The sequence below is a fragment of the Lathamus discolor genome, chromosome 5, assembly GCF_037157495.1.
Source record: "Lathamus discolor isolate bLatDis1 chromosome 5, bLatDis1.hap1, whole genome shotgun sequence".
NCBI lineage: Eukaryota > Metazoa > Chordata > Aves > Psittaciformes > Psittacidae > Lathamus > Lathamus discolor.
In genome coordinates, this window is record NC_088888.1 from 124,608,246 (window position 1) to 124,625,514 (window position 17,269).

At 58.7% G+C, this 17,269-nt stretch overlaps 1 long non-coding RNA gene across 1 annotated transcript in view; it reads right to left on the reverse strand.

The window, feature by feature from the left end:
* LOC136015905 (uncharacterized) overlaps positions 1-17,114 on the reverse strand; it is a 24,896-nt gene extending 7,782 nt beyond the window's left edge. The window contains exons 1-2 of the long non-coding RNA XR_010613402.1: positions 16,754-17,114; positions 12,871-12,990 (exon numbers count right to left, since the gene is read on the reverse strand). This is a non-coding gene — a long non-coding RNA (uncharacterized LOC136015905). The remainder of the gene's footprint in view (positions 1-12,870; positions 12,991-16,753) is intronic.
* Between the last annotated feature and the right edge of the window lie 155 nt (positions 17,115-17,269).

Genomic DNA, 17,269 nt, shown 5'->3' on the forward strand with positions numbered 1-17,269 from the left:
TTAGATATTAATTAGGGGAAATACAGTTGGAAGATGGCACCATGGCCATTCCCCAAGGGGGGAATGTGCTCGGCAGCAAACCGCAGCATCCCCTCCACTGCCTGCACCAGCGCACGGCTCCAGCACTAATTGGCCCTAAATGGCATCTCTGTAATGATGCGGGCTGGGGGATGGCATGTAAGGATGTGGAGAGCAAAGGGAAAGGGCAACGAGAGCTGCGGCTATTCCTCATTGCACCCCATGCATTGCATTGTTCAGCCTGGAGAAGAGAAGGCTCCTGAAGGGGAGACCTGAGAGCAGCTCCAGTGCCTAAAGGGGCTGCAGGGAACCTGGAGAGGGGCTTGGGACAAGGGCCTGTAGGGACAGGCCAAGGGGAATGGCTTGAACCTGCCCGAGGGGAGACTGAGCTGAGCTCTTAGGCAGAAGCTGTTCCCTGTGAGGGTGCTGAGGCGCTGGCACAGGGTGCCCAGAGAAGCTGTGGATGGGCTTTAAAGTCTCTTCCAACCCAAACCATTCCATGGATCTATGAGCCCAGTGTGCCCCCATGGCTGCTCATGGCCCCGTGCTGAAAAAAGCCAGGTTTTTCCTAACTCCCCCTTTTTTCCCCCTTCAGAAGTACACAAAAACCCCCCAAGGACCAGGGATGGGGACATGGGGTGCTGGGGCCCCCAGTTCTCCCCATGGCCTCGTGACACCCATCCCTCCCGGTGTCCTCCCGTCAGAGGCACAGCCCCGAGCCCTCACATTGACATTCAAATGACTTATTGGCAGAAATGGGTTTAAAAATAGGGGTTTTCTGATAAACAAACCAACCTCATACAGGAAGTGAGCTGCAAATACTAAACCTGCTGCGTTGTAAGGGAGCTGGTAGAACACGGAGCTGCCCCACTGAGCCAAAACAACACCACAGAGAAGCAGTTGGGGGGGGGGGTTTCTAGTTCTTTGGGGGGGGGTTCATTGTTTCTTCTCCTTTTTGGGGTCATATTTTCCCTTTTGGCCCAGGGAAAAGCAGAGCCTTGAGGGGCTAAAAGGCCTTGTGCTGCTGGGGGTTGCTTTCTTCTCTATTCGTGGCCCTTAAAATCAAGGCAAAACCCGACGATGCGCAACCAGCTTCACGCTGTGAACCCGTGTTTCAGGGCGCCTGGACTTCAAAAAGCCTTTGCTCGTGCTGCTGCAAAGGTTAAGCAGTTTTCCTCCCGAAACCCCGAGTGTGGGCTGTGAAAGAACAAGCTCATGAAGAAAATTTCCCCCTGGGCTGCTCTTTTATTATCACCAAAGCCATCGGGTTTCGCTTTGACTTATTTGTATTTATTTATAAAAACAAAGGTTCGGTAAGTAGAACAAAGAAAAAAACACCCCCCCCCCCCCCCCCAGCCTCAGGTCTGAGCTCAGCCTCATTTATTCACCCCAAGAGCTTTGCCCACCAGCGGGGACCTGCGGGTCGGTTTCCCCTTTGCTTGGATTAGGAAAGCCCTGGGCTCCGGATGCGCTTCATGGGATGTGTGTGTGAGGTGAACAGAAAAGCCCAGAGCCGGCGTTCCTCTGCCCTCGCTGCGTGCAGGAACGAAGCCTTCACAGTGGGCACGGGATGATGCAGCCAGCCGGGGCAGGTACAGGCAGGAGCGGTGCTGGTAGCGCTGCCCAACCCGGCCGCTGCCCTCAGCCATGCTTTGGTGAAGGAGCACCTGACTGCAGCCATGAAGTGCACCAAAGGCTTTTCTCTTTTCATGTGTTTTCACTTCCATCACCGAGAGCGGGTTAAAACGAGCGCGCGCACCCCAGCAAGCCCGTCAGTGGTCACGCAGCCTTCGCCCTCTTGTTTTTCTACATGTTTTATGTTGTTGGCTTTTGTTATCAGCCTCATCTGCAATCTGTGGCCAATTCTGTCATGCTTCAAGCAGACATCTTGTTCCCAAAACTGTTTGCGAGCTCCTCGGCACCGGCTCAGCCTCGCGCACGAGGCGCAGAAAAGCCACAGCACAACGAGAAAAAGGGCACATTTCACCCCAAAAGCAGCCGTTGGCCAAATTCTTGTCCCAGAGGCAGGGCTGAGCCCCAGGGCAGCGCCGAGCCAGCCCCAACCCACCCTTAGCGCCCTATCCGAGCATCCTCACTTTAACGGGAATTCTCCATCCCGGGAGAGGCAAACGCAGCGCTGCACAACCCCATGGGATTTCCCCGCATCCCAGACAGCGTTTCCCACTGTTTTCCCAGCCATCAGCACGGAGCCGCCCCAGCCATGGTGGCCGAGCCCCCCCGTCCCCCCGGGTCCTAAGCGTGGCGTGGCTTCAGTCGCTCGAGCTGTTATTTACCACCGAAAACAAACGCTGCTGATCCAAAACCTCTTCAATATTAATACTGAAACCAGCGAAGCAGATCAATACCGCAGGATGGAGGCATTATTAATAGAAATAAAACGAAAGTCAGGCGAGGGCTCGGCGAGCAAAGGTGAAGTGTGGGGCACGACTTCAGCCCCGGTGGAGCTGGGACGGGGGGGGGTGTTTAAAGCGGTGGGTTTGGGGGTGTTTAAGCTGAAAGGAGGGCTCAGACCGCTCCGACCCCGCACTCAGCACCGCTGGAGCCGGGGCAGGGCGATGCTGCCCCGCGGTGCGGGAGAGGGAAGCGCTGCGCTGCATCCCCTGCGAACCTCACCCCCCCCCCCCCCCGCGGCTCTGCATTAACCAATGCCGGGGTTTTCCATGGAATTCCCGGCCCCGGCGGGGCCGCCCGGCGCGGGGGGGCTGAGGCGATGTGGATGCAGCTCCTGGTGCCGAGGCTGCCGCCGCCCGCAGCGCCGGGGCACGGGATCCTGGCCGGAAAAGCAGCTCCAACGGTTTCCCAAAGCGGGGGCTCCCGACGGGCGCTCCCCCCTCGCTGCGGGCCCGGCACAATTTCGGGCTCCCCGCTGCGGGGCACGGCTCGGGGCTGCTCCCGTAGGAAGAGCTGCCTCCGGCCGCCGCAGCCGCGCAGCCTGCGGGCGCTGCCCACCGGGATGCGCGGGGATGGGGGTCCTGCAGCCCCGCTGCCCGCATCCGGCTTCATCCCCTGTCGGCACCAGATGCAAACCCACCCCATTTTGTGGGGTGTGGGGGGGAAGAATTACATCTCTCTCTATATTGAAGCCAATCTCTCAGGGCTCTCCCAATGCCGTCTCCACTTCCTGTGACAACACACAACTCGCTTCGTTTGAAACTCAATTCTTCCTCTATCGAGCGCCGAGAAATAATGACCAAAAGCACCCCCAAAAATACCCACCCCGCACCCCAGCACCCCCCTGTGCCCTGCAGCACCCTCCCCACCCCTTCACCCCGTGGGGAGGATGGGGCTGGGGCGGCAGGGCTGGAACAGCATCACAGGATCACATCTAAAGACACTTGATTCAAGTCTCGCCCGCGGAGCAATGGATGTCAGGCTGAAGGTGAATTTCCACTTCACTATTTTCAAGTCAAACGCTTCCCCCCCCCCCCCTTCTCCCCACGTCATCGATTGAAAACCAGAGTCCAAAAGCAGCTAAAAAAAGGAGGGTTTGGTAAATTCGGATCGTGACTCATCTATTTCTCTGCAGCGTGCTTAAAGACCACGTCCCATCGGGCGCAGTAACATTTGCAGCTGGGCGAAGGGAGCATCAAGAGCAATGTAAGAGTGAGTAAAAATCCTTCTGGTTTGACTCATGTGGAAAGAGTGAAACACGGAGAGTGCCCTGAAATTGGGCTGCTCACCAGGGCTCGCTGCACCGCTCGCTGCACGCCAAGGAACCAGAATATTGGGCCGTTGCAGCTATGAATTTACAGCAGTTTTAGGCAGCCACGGGCTCCCCTCTGCTTTGCCGCTGTTTGAGCACCATGTGGGTGGAAGAAATGTGAGGGAAATGAGCTCGTGTTGAGCTGATTGCGTTCCATCATCGCCGTTGGTCTCTTTAGGGCATCACCTCCTGCTTTGGCAGAGATAGGTTTCAACTGAAGCCATGAAAAGGTAACGTCTGGCTTGGAAACGAATCCTGCCTGGAAAACCACATGGATTTGAGGTGGGCTTTGGGCCATTTCCCTCTCTGAGGATTGATCTGAAACGAAGCAATATTAATAAACCAGCCCCAAGAGGGACGCCGGGGGCTGGTCACTGCCATCAGCTCAGCAGCAAGAAAGGGGGAGTTTTCTCCTCCTCGGCCCCAGCAAAGAGGGGTTCCTGTAGGAAATCCCATCCCTGCTCCAGGAGCATCGCTCCCTTTCGGGCTGCATCCCTCCTGTGCGCTCCAGGCATCCGCAGCACATCGCTCATGTCTCTGAGCCAGGAGATGCCAATCTCACCATCAAAGCTGGCTGAAAACAAAACTGAGAAGCAGCTTGTGGTTTGACAAGAAGGTATTTACATAAAAATACAGATTTAAAAGCAAAGCAAAGCTTCGGGGCTGGCGAGAGAAGGTGTTTGTGAGCTCCCTGACATTTAAGCCTCACGTGTTCCCCACGCCGAGCCCCACATGGGAGCTTCAGTTTAGACAGGCTTTTTGTGCTATCTCCCCATCTCCTTGCTCACCAAAGGGACAAACAGGGGCCATCAGGAGGAGTTAACTCCCAGGCATGCATAAGATAAGGAGCCGAAGCCATTTCTTTACATTCCAGCCCCAAAAGCCGGGCAGAGCTTAACAGAAAAACACAGCCCCAAAAGCCAACCAGAGGAGCCTTTGGCAGCTCCCCTCCTGCCACGGTGATGCTTTGCTCATTCACTTGGCACCGTGATGTACACCTCAAATACAAGTGGACTTGTGTTGTATTTGCTTCCAATCCTTGCGTTTATTTGAATCAGGATCGTAGAACTTGCAAGGATTGTATTTCTTCCCAACGACCGCATTTGTTTGCAATGACTGCATTTGGTCCCAACGCTTGCATTGGTCTGCACTGCGCCTCTTTGTAAGCACCGATTTCTTCGCTTTCCAAACTAAAACAGAGGGTGAGAAGGCGCTGCCCATTCCCAATGAGGCAACCGGAGGGGTGAAGGCTCCTGCGGCGCTGCTGCCTGGCCTCACACCATGGGGAGCCCCGGGGGAGCGCCCTGCCCCGGCCCGCTGGTGTCTCTCAGCAAGGCGATTCCCTCTGCTCTGAGTCACTCTGAGAGCTGCGTGCACAGGCGAGGAAAACGCCTTTAGAGCAGAGGCTGGCACAGCCCGTGCAGGGCACGGGCTCCCGGCCAAGCCGGAGCTCGGATTTCCCTGTGTCCTGGTAACCTCCTGCATCGGAGCCCTGAGCGGCACCGAGCTCGGGGGAACACAGCAGCAGCTTTGAAACCTTCCCATCGAGCGGTGCCCCCGAGGTGCTGAAGTGTTGGAGCCCTCGAGACCTGCAACTGCAGCTCGTGCTCGGCAGCATCCCTCACACCCGGCATCCCTCCTGCATCCAACCCCTGCACACCCAGCAGCCCCCCTGCACACCCGGCATCAACCCTGCACACCTGGTATCAACCCTACACACCCGGCATCAACCCTGCACACCCGGCATCAACCCTGCACACCCAGCATCAACCTTGCACACCGGGCATCAACCCTGCACACCCGGTATCAACTCTGCACACCCAGCATCCCTCCTGCACACCCGGCATCAACCTTGCACACCCAGCATCAACCCTGCACACCCAGCATCAACCCTGCACACCCGGTATCAACTCTGCACACCCAGCATCCCTCCTGCACACCCAGCATCAACCCTGCACACCCGGCATCAACCCTGCACACCCAGCATCAACCCTGCACACCCAGCATCAACCCTGCACACCCGGCATCAACCTTGCACACCCGGCATCAACCCTGCACACCCAGCATCAACCCTGCACACCGGGCATCAACCCTGCACACCGGGCATCAACTCTGCACACCGGGCATCAACCCTGCACACCCAGCATCAACCCTGCACACCCGGCATCAACCCTGCACACCCGGCATCAACTCTGCACACCCGGCATTAACCCGGCACACCCGGTATCAACCCTGCACACCCGGCATCAACCCTGCACACCCGGCATTAACCCTGCACACCCAGCATCAACCCTGCACACCCAGCATCAACCCTGCACACCCGGCATCAACCCTGCACACCCGGCATTAACCCTGCACACCCGGCATCAGCCCTGCACACCCAGCATCAACCCTGCACACCCGGCATCAACTCTGCACACCCGGCATTAACCCGGCACACCCGGTATCAACCCTGCACACCCAGCATCAACCCTGCACACCCGGCATCAACCCTGCACACCCGGCATTAACCCTGCACACCCAGCATCAACCCTGCACACCCGGCATTAACCCTGCACACCCAGCATCAACCCTGCACACCCAGCATCAACCCTGCACACCCAGCATCTCTTCCGCATCCTCAGCATCCCCAGCATTATTCCTGCATCCCCAGAATCCTTCCCACATCCCCTGCACCCCTCCTACATCTCCAGCACCCTTTCTGCACCCCTGGCATCTGTCCCATACCCCTGTCATCCTTCCTGCATGCTCAGCATACAGGATCTCAGATGAGCTGGATCCTCAGCATACTTCCTGCACCCCCGGCATTCCTCCTGCACCCCCAGGCTCCCTCTCATACCCATGGCATCCCTCATGCATCCTCAGCATCCCTCCTGCACTCCTGGCATCCCTCCCACACCCTCAGCATTCTTCCAGCGTGCCCAGCATCCCTCCTGCATTCCCAGCATCCCTCCTCCGCCAGCAGCATCCCTCCTGAATCCCCATCCCGGAACAGGGACGCGCTCCCTGTCCCAGAGGGCTCGCAGCCTGCCCTTGCAGGAGCTTTGGGGAAGCAGGATACGATGCTCCGCGGGGCAGGGGCGTGTGGCCCCGGGGCTGCCGGTCCCCGATGCCGTTGCCTTGGTGGGCAGAGCAGCGGCACCAGCCCTGATGCGTGTGAGGAGAACGGGCGGGCCCTGCTGGGTGCTTGGGGCGCCCGGAACACTCATTTCAGGCAAGGCTCATGCGAGCCGCCGGTGTTTCAGCCTAAACCCTCCCACCGGGCTCAAACCACAGCCCAGGAGGGAGCATCAGCGCACGGCGTGGGCCCGTCCCCACGCCTAACCCCGGCTCACAGCACAGCGGGGAGCAGGAGGGACCCAGAGAGGGGCTGCGTTAACGCAAGGGAGAGCTGCTGGAGGGGGGGAAGAACACCCTGCCCGTGCCAGCGCCGGTCTGGAGCCCTCCCTTGCTTCAGCGCCTGCAGCAAAGCGCTTGCTCAGCACTTCTGCTGCGCTGGTTTGGAAGCTGGAAGCTACAAATCACTGCTGTCAGCCGGGAGCGGGGCTCGCTGGCCCCCTTCCACCGGGATTTGCTGTTACTGCAGGAGAACACCCTTGCCAAGCACCCAACCCCTTCAGCTCAAGCAGGCACTGAGCTCGCAGCTGGGTCCCCACCGCCTTTGCAAAGGGAGCATCACATCAGCACAGCTCGCACAAGCCCAGCAAGCTTCTTATGTCTCCGTTTCCAAGGCTCCCCCCTATCCCTGCATCACCCAAGGGTGCTGGTGACCTGCTGGGCACCCATGTTTAATCAAAGGGTTTTATTCAGGGCACGGGGACACCAAACCCCAGACAGCCCCAGAAGGGTGCAGGGGGAAAGAGAGTTGGACAAGAGAGGAGGAAATGTTTTGGGATGCTTGGGTGGGAATTGGGCCCTGAGGAGCCCTGAGCCATCGTTTCAGTTCTGCTGGTAAAAGGAGGGGCAGAGGAGGCCATGGAGCTGCTACGAGGGCTGGAGCAGCTCTGCTCTGGAGCCAGGCTGAGAGAGCTGGGCTGGGGCAGCCTGGACAAGAGAAGGCTCCTGAAGGGGAGACCTGAGAGCAGCTCCAGTGCCTAAAGGGGCTGCAGGGAACCTGGAGAGGGGCTTGGGACAAGGGCCTGTAGGGACAGGCCAAGGGGAACGGCTTGAACCTGCCCGAGGGGAGACTGAGCTGAGCTCTTAGGCAGAAGCTCTTCCCTGGGAGGGTGCTGAGGCGCTGGCACAGGGTGCCCAGAGAAGCTGTGGCTGCCCCATCCCTGGCAGTGCTCAAGGCCAGGTTGGACACAGGGGCTTGGAGCAAGCTGCTCCAGTGGAAGGGGTCCCTGCCCGTGGCAGGGGTTGGGGCTGGAGGAGCTTTAAGCTCCCTTCAACCCAAACCAGGCTGGGTTCTATGACAAAACCTCACCGTGCCCGGCCCTCCCCTTTCCCAGCTTTACTCCTTATTCTAACAGCCACAAGGGTGAAGCCGAGGTTGTGCCCAGCCTGAGGTGGATCCTGGTAGGGGTTGGGAGGGGGGCTCTGTGCTTCCCAGCCCAGCCGGGAACGCGGCTGCATCGCAGCAGCAGCAGCACGGAACAGGCAGCTCCTTCCTGCTGCTGTAGAGGGAAAAACAAGGATAAGAACAGAACTATGGAAAATAAGGGAGAGATTAAAGATACATTGAAAGGATTCGAATGACTCTCGGTGTTGAAAGTGATGGAAATGATGAAAAGAGTGAAAACCTTGGAAATACAGCAAGATGGAAGATACGGGAAATGAGCCCGTAGTGGAACCCTCCGGCACCCGAAGGGCTCGAACTCAACGTGGACCACACCGAGGGTGCGGGAGGCGCGGGGGGGGCTCTGCCGAGGGCCGGGCCATTTCCTTCCCACCACCCCCCCCTGCAGCCCCGGCCCGGAACTGCCCCGCTCAGGCCGCAGCGGAGCCCAAGCCCCATCGGACCCCATCGGACCCAGCGCGGCCTCGGCGCCCCCTCCATGGCCAGGACAGCCCCGTCCTCATCCTCCTGCTTCTGCCTTTACATCGGCCCCGGCTGCCTCCATCCCTGCAGCTGCGCCCCGCGGCCCGGAGCCCCTCAGTCCAAAGGTTTTCCTTAGGGGAATACAGAGGAGCTCGTGTGACTGGGACCGATGGCGACAGGAGAGAGCACCCAAACCTGGCAGTGAGGGGAGCAGGGAAAGTGCACCCAAGGAAGATGTCCTGCACTCCACATGGCTTAAATCCGTCTAAATCTTGTATCTCTACAGCCATAGTTACCTGTATTTACCCTTATATACCTGTATCGAGATCTAAATCTCTACATCTATAGCTAAATCCGCATCTATACATCTAGGTATCTATATTAGTATCTGTATGTCTACATATCTACATTAATATCTGTATGTCTATATATCTACATCTGTATTCTATATATACATATCTATAGCTATATCCATATTTATATCTATCTCTACATACCTACATCTAGATCTACACCTAGATCTCTATATCTGTATGTCTACAACTACATGTGTACATCTGTATCTAAATAGCCATACCTATACATCTACATACTTACATCTATATATCTATATATGTACCCATAGCTATATCCATACGTATATGTACGTATCTAAATCTAGATCTCCATATCTATGTCTACATCTAAATATCTACATCTCGATATCCATATGTCTACATCTACATACACATACACCTTGATATCCATATCAATACACTTACATCTACATATCTACATCTCGATATTCGTATGTCTACATCTACGTACACGTACACCTTTATATCCGTATCAATATACCTATATCTACATTTATATCTACATCGGTACCTACAGCTACATCTCTGTATCTATCAGAAAATATGTGCATCGGACAATACTTGTATCAGAACATGCGTATGTGCGCTCACATCAGGAGACGAACGAGCGCATCCATCAGAGGATGGAGGGGATAGCTCAGCGCAGGGCTCCGCTATGGACAGGTCTCATCTCCCGTGTGAGTTCATAAAGGAGCGACAAACCTCCCATGGAAAAAGCCAGATGGGGTGCTCTGGGTGCCTCTGGCTTTCCCCATTGAGGGACCATGGCTCAGAGAGGGCACAGGACGGCTGTGGGCCCGGCAGGATGAGCAGCCGGAGCTGGGGGGGGTGTTGCTGATTCATGTGCATCCTGTGCCTTGCTTTAGGTTCGGAGTGATAACGAAAGTAAAACCCCAGTGCTTTGGGGGTTTCGCAGTGCTCTGCCACTGCCTTGCTTTGGGAATGAGCTGCTGGGGTGCTTGGGAATTCCTTCCCCTTTGGAAGAAGATCCCCACGTGGAAAAGCCCATTGAAGGCAAATGGAATCGTTTTGAAGACACTGGAATGGGTTGCCCAGGGAGGTTGTGAGTGCTCCATCCCTGGCAGTGTTCAAGGCCAGGTTGGATGAAGCCTTGGGTGGGATGGTTCAGTGTGAGGTGTCCCTGTCCATGGCAGGGGGTTGGAACTGGATGATCTTGAGGTCCTTTCCAACCCTGACTATTCTGTGATTCTATGATTCTAAATACACTGAGTGGGAATGAAACAACTGCTGTCCCCCAACATGTGAGCATCAAACCTGCCACAGACGGGGTGGAGAAATGTGAGTTTGGACAATGGGGCATGAAATAATGGCATGCAAACAGGGAAAATGCTCTACGTAGGTAGGAAAGAGCATAGTCAGTGGTTTCTTAAACAGTGCAGCAGCTGGGAATAGACCTGCCCTCTGTCAGTGCTGCGGGTGGAAGAGCCCAGTGAGTGCAGTGGGGGGATGAAGATTCCAGGATTATGGTCCTGAGCAGCAAATGTTCCAGTAAATACACAAATCCCTGAAACCTGGGTGGGAATTGCTGGGGAGCCCCAGCCTGGAGCCCCCAGGAAGCCCAAGCAGGCAGCTTCCACCTTGGGGGTGCACAGTGGTACATGTTGGGGCTGGAGGGTGGCACATCCCAGGGATGCAGGCTGACATGGGCAGGTTTCCAACCGGAACCAGCTCCCTGCATCCCTTGCTCTCTGGCACAGTGAGCCAAAGTGATGCTGATGCCTTTACTCCTGGTTACATCCCAAGGAGTGGGATGAGCCATCAGCCAGTGCCGGGAGCAGCACTAGAACCCAGCCATAGAAAATACGGACCTGGCACCTGCGGAGCATCCAGACCGGGGCTGGATACAGCCCTGAGTGCCCAGCCCTGATCAGAGCCGGCAGGGAGGGTGCCCATGGCAGTGACAGGCATTGGAACAGGCTGCCCAGGGCAGGGCTGCAGGCACCGGCCCTGCAAGGGTTCACACCCCATGGAGACGAGGCCTCAGTGCCATGGGGCAGGGGTGGCCTGGGCAGTGCAGGGTTAATGGTTGGACTGGATGAGCTTAAAGGGTTTTCCGTCCTGGCTGGCTCAGGGGTGCTGTGCCCCCAGCTCAGCCCCGGTGCCCAGCCTGGGTTTAACCCTGGGGCTGTTCCCACTTTCCCGTTTCCCTGGGAGCTCTCCCGCAGGAGCCGTTCCTGTTTCTCCTCCCCAGCCCCGGACCCAGCCCTTGGCCCCCCTTTGCTGCAGCCCCACGGGGAACCAGGGCCCCACTGCTGGATTCCCGGGGAGCCGAAATCCCCAGGAGATGTGGGGGTGGAACCCTGGGAGCCCCGGGGGCCCCGGGGCTCGGGCGATGGACACCGGATACCCCCTCCGGAGCTGTGCCCCCTGCGCCAGTCCAGAGGGATGGGGAAGGCAAACCCCCATAGACACCGCTAACCCCTTTTATCAGCACAGCACAACCGCACGCTCGGGCTTCAAAGCGGAGTTTGGGGTTGGTTTAAAGACGCCGCAATGAGCCCACACCTTGGCTCTTGTCGTGGTTCTTCCCCTGCCACACAGGTGTGGGGGCACCCAACGAGATTAAACTGGGGCTACCCAAAGGCCACGGGGATGGGCTCCCCTTTTGCACCCATGTGGCTCAGCAGCACCCACCCGCATTGGGCTGCTCCTCTGCTGCAGGACAAGGAGAGCGGGGCGGAGGCTGCTGCACAGCGAGGTGCTGCATCCCTGCGTGGCACCATGTAACAGCACCAGCATCAGCATCCCCATCAGCATCCCCAGCACCAGACTCACCACCAGCAGCAGCAGCACCAGGAGGAAGAGGGGTGCAGCAGAAGGGGAAGAGCACCCATGGCACCGCTCTCCCCTCTCCTCAGCGCCGCGCTTGCTGCTGACTCCTTTGGGGCAGCGAAGCCCACACAAGGCCCAGCACCCATCGCTCGGGGGGGGGTTTGTCCCTTTCCTCTTTGTCAGGTGGGTGCCAGGTCACCAACCCCTCGGCACACGGCGGCTCCGCTGTCACTGGGACTCCCAGCCCCCAGAGCGCACGGTTCCAGCAGCCGGGATGCGCTCCGAGGGACCCCGCAGCACCCACCCCGCATCCCGGCTTGGACCAGGCACATTCAAGGTAAGGAGCTCTGGGTGCCTCAAGCCACCGTCACAAACCGGGCCGTTCATCCCATGGAGACACCCAGCGGAACCCCCCCACCCACAGCCAACGCCAGGGATGGGAGAGGAGCCATCAGAGCTGGGGGTGTTTGATGGGAAGGGGTTAACCCCCCCTGAGCACTGTGTTTGATGGGAAGGGGTTAACCCCCCCTGAGCACTGTGTTTGAGGGGAAGGGGTTAACCCCCCCTGAGCACTGTGTTTGATGGGAAGGGGTTAAACCCCCCTGAGCACTGTGTTTGAGGGGAAGGGGTTAACCCCCCTGAGCACTGTGTTTGATGGGAAGGGGTTAAACCCCCCTGAGCACTGTGTTTGAGGGGAAGGGGTTAACCCCCCTGAGCACTGTGTTTGATGGGAAGGGGTTAAACCCCCCTGAGCACTGTGTTTGATGGGAAGGGGTTAAACCCCCCTGAGCACTGTGTTTGATGGGAAGGGGTTAACCCCCCCTGAGCACTGTGTTTGATGGGAAGGGGTTAAACCCCCCTGAGCACTGGCTGCAGGGCCACAAATGTCACTTGTTTCCCACCAGCAAGTGATGACCAAACAGTCAGGAGGGGAAAAAGAGCCCCCCTTCCCCTCAATCCCGAATCCCGGCGGAACATCCGTGCTCCTGCTGACTCACCCCTGCTGCTCCTCCTCCAAGGATCCGCTGCCCTGGGGGGAAACGGGCTTCTGTTTTCATTCATGCCGCTTGGAAAAGCTCCTCTGTTTCTTGTGGATCAGCAAAGGGCCAGGGAATCACCTGTGGAGGAATGAGCTTCCTTAGGAGGACCGGGAATGCCGGATGCAGGACTAGAGCAGAGCCGCACACGTGGATGCTTCATCCTTTGCCTCTAGGTTTATACCGGTGCGTGTGCCCAGGGCAGGGTGCTTAAGCACATCCTTGAATCCCTGGGGATGCGACCCAGGAATTCATCCCTTCACTTCCCACCTTTCCCTTTTTACAGGCATTTAATGACAAGGGTTTAAGATCAAGCTCTCCAGGGAGAGCACACAGCCCAGACGTGCAGTTACTGCCTGAATGACATTGATGCTTCAATATTAAGCATTGATGAAGCTTAAATATTAAGTATTAATGGAAATAATGTGAAGAATACTGGAAAAACAGAGGAAAGCTGGGCTATGCATTCCCCATCCCTGGCAGTGCTCAAGGCCAGGTTGGACACAGGGGCTTGGAGCAAGCTGCTCCAGTGGAAGGGGTCCCTGCCTGTGGCAGGGGTTGGAGCTGGAGGAGCTTTAAGCTCCCTTCGACCCAAACCGTTCCGTGATTCCATAGATCAGACACTGGTAAGCTATGGACACGAGTGCCCACAGTAGTTAAAGGAGAGCACGTGTTCTGAGAGCCCTCCAGCCAGAGCAAACTGCAGCCCTTTCAAATGCAGCCTCACTTCATCTCCTGTCCGGGTACCAGCATCCCCACTTCCCATACACGAGGGTATCCCCCATATCAACCCCCCCCACAACACTTCCCAGCGCCAGCACGGAACCCCTGCATCTCTCAGTCCGTACCAGATCCACCCAGCATCCTACCTGCCCTCTCCTCTCCCCGCTGCAGCTCCAGCCCGGATGTGCTGTTGGGTTTATAGAGCCCCATCGCCCCCACCGGGACACGGCAAGGGGGATTTTGCCACGGCCAGCAGCCATTCCCGTTCCTCCCAGGGTGACCGGATACCCTCATAGGGAAGGGCCGTCGCTGGGAAAGGGCTCTTTTGCCAGGGCTTGCAGCCAAACCCCCGGGAACGGGATGAGATGCAGGCACCAAACCCTGTCCCAGGGGGTGCTGGAAGCTGTGGTGCCTGGCCCTGACCGGTGTTCGGGCCGGGCCACGCATCCCAGGCTCTCAGGCACCGGGATGCTCTCCCAGCCGGTCCGCTGGGAAGCCCTGGTTTTCCCCCTCATCCCCATCAAATGGGCTGAAAGAGCCCGTGAGCTCCCGCAGACCTCGTGGAGAGGATGGGTGCTGCGGGGGGCACGGGAAGCATCCCATTCCCAGGGAGCAGCTCTGGCAAGCGCCCGTCCGGGATGTGTCCCCCCCCCCAAGCCCTTTCCCTCTCTCCCCTGCAGGGTGCTGGCTGCCACCCCCGGCGGCCCCTCCTGGAGCTTTCAGGCTCGGTTTCTGTCCGGCAGGAGCGCAGCGCCCCCGGGCCACGGTTCTGGTGTTTCAAGGTGAGCCGACCCGAGAGGAGCGCAGCCTTGCCGGCTCCTCGGCCAGCCCCGGTTCGGAGACGACGCAGGAGGAGGTAACGTGGGGCTGCTCGGGTCAGCCCTGCACGGGTTCATAGAGCCCGGCCTGGTTTGGGGTGAAGGGAGCTTAAAGCTCCTCCAGCCCCAACCCCTGCCACGGGCAGGGACCCCTTCCACTGGAGCAGCTTGCTCCAAGCCCCTGTGTCCAACCTGGCCTTGAGCACTGCCAGGGATGGGGCAGCCACAGCTTCTCTGGGCACCCTGTGCCAGCGCCTCAGCACCCTCACAGGGAAGAGCTTCTGCCTTATCTCCAACCTGAACTCCCCCTGTTCCAGTCTGAACCCATCGCCCCGTGTCCTGTCGCGACAGATGAAGAGCATCTCCCCGCAGGCAAAGCTCCCACTCTGGGGAGCAATCAGTGCCTCAGGGATGGAGCAGCAGTGACCGGTGCCACCACCCCAGCCTCCTCCCCCGAGCCCAACCAACCGGAGAGCCCCCTCACCCGCTCCCAAGCCCCTTCCTTCCCCCTTCGCTGCACAAATCACCTGTGGTTTTTGCTATTATTACTCTAAATGGTGCAAAGCACTCATTTGGGACCGAAGGGAGATGAAACACACACAGAAAGCGCTCCCGGGATGAGTCACCGCTCGCAGCATCTCTATTTACATGAGTCAGGAGTTGGCCGCACGCCTCCCATTGAATCCCCGCCGGGTTCTGGGGTGTCCTCAGGAGCCCTCGCAGTGACTTCCACCCTGTTCTGAGCAGTGCTGCAGCCCCCCCCCACCATCACCACGGGCACAGCAGGACCTGCAGGGCTTTGCCTTGAGGTGAGCGGGGCTGGAGGTGGTGCTGGGGGGCATTAACCAAGGGACGTCCCCGTTTGCGCCGAGGGTGGGATGAAGGAGGGAGGTGGGGGGTGATGGATGCTGGGGGTGCAGGCAGGGCCAGGCGGGTGGCACCAGGCCCACGGTTGTGCCAACAGAAGGCACTGTTGACAAAAAAACACGTGGAAAAGGGAACCTGGGGATGGGGCAGGCCCTGGTTTGAACCAGTTCCTATGCGCGGCACTGGTGGCAGAGCCCAGGGGTGATGCATGGGGCAGCTGAGGTCCATAGGATGGGTTGAGAAGCTGTGCTCTGCCCTATGGCCATGTGGGAACCTCTAAGGGGGTCAGCAACTGAGATCGACGGCAGAAACAGTGATGAGGGAAGGGAAATGGCTCTGTGTGGAGCTGGAATGGGAATGTGCTGCCCTAGGCTGAAAGCTGAGCGAGGGAAAGGGGCAGGAGGGGGGAGCTCAGGCTCCATCCATCCCTTGGGCTGCTAAACCCCTCCCACAACCTCTCACTTGCAGGGATAAGGAAACACAAGCAGACCCCAAGCGAGCATGGATTGGGATGCAGGGGACGGGGATGCAGGGGACGGGGATGCAGGGGACGGGGATGCAGGGGATTGGATTCATTTGCTTCCCATGTCAAAAACAGCAGGATGTGTGTGTGGAGGACACCCCACTGCTGCCTCCCTCCCCCAAAGCCCAGGGAGAGCCTGCAGCAGCCCGTGAGGGCAGCCAGAAATAACCCCCAAAGGTGACTCAGCACCAGGCACTGCGGGGACCGAGGCGTGACCCCGGCCACCGCTGCGCCCGCAGTTACCCGTGTGTGGGACCCCGCGCTGGGACGTAGGCACCCAGGGGTGCTGGCGCTGCAGTGAGCATCCGTGTCCCATCTCCATGCTGTGCCCAAGCAGAGCTGCTGCCCACTGCAAAGCCCCCCAAGGGCTGAGCATCCCAGCTCCCACCAGTGACTGCCCACAGGCAGAGACCAGAGCAGGGTCCCAGGGCCGCCCCAAGGATCCCCAAAACCTGGGGGCTCCCGGGGGGGCTGGCTGGGTCCCATTTCCAAGCAGGTGCTCACCCACCCATGGTGGTGGGCAAGCAAGAGCCTGCAAGGGAGCCAGAAGACACGCTGAGGTGCTGGGATGCTGTGCATGGGGTACCACACAAGAGACACAGAGCAGTGATGCTCTGGGGGACCCTTCACTGCTCTCTGCCTCGGAGCACCCCAAACCTCCTTCCCCACCACAGCCAGGGCTCCCCAAGCAGCTCCCCCGGCCCAGGGGCAGCACTTGCTGTGTGGGGAGCTCAGCGATGAGGCAGAGCCCAAACCCAGTGCTCACTGCTCAAACGGGCACGATTTAAACCACGCACCCCGCGAGCGCCTGTCCCGAGACATTGCAGAGCCAGTGTATGCATGGCCTGTGGTTCAGAGCCAGCAGCCCAAGCACCCACGTTCGCCCCCCTCGCCCCGGTCAATAGCACCTTACCCTGGCAGGCTGGAGCTGGATGGTAACGGGCGCAGGCACCCAAGCAGATGCTCCCCGCGCTGTGCCCACACCATTGGTCCAGATCGCGCCGGCGGCTGCGTTCAAACGCTCCTGAGGCTCAGAAAGGAAACAGGAAGCCTCGTGCTCTTGGTGCAGCTCGGGAGGCTCGCACAGCCCCACGGCTCCCTTCCTACCCCCTGAGGCTGCGGCCATGGCAGCAGGATGCGGCCGGGTGGGAGCGCAGGGACCTGGGCATGGGTGAGCATCCCAACCCCGCTGCACGTCGCAGCTCACGCAGGGGCTGGCTTCAACCCTGCTTTACTCCGTGCTTGTGCTCAAACGCATCTTCACCTCCCAGAGGCACGAGGCAGCACAAGGTCGTGCGAGCAGGAGCGTGCAGCCCCGGTGCTGGAGTGAGGTCCGGAACAGCTCTGAATGGGGCCCGAACCCTTTCCGCAGCAGTTTGCAACCTCCAGCGCAGGGCTCTCAGCTTTGCATTCAAAATCCAGCGTTTGC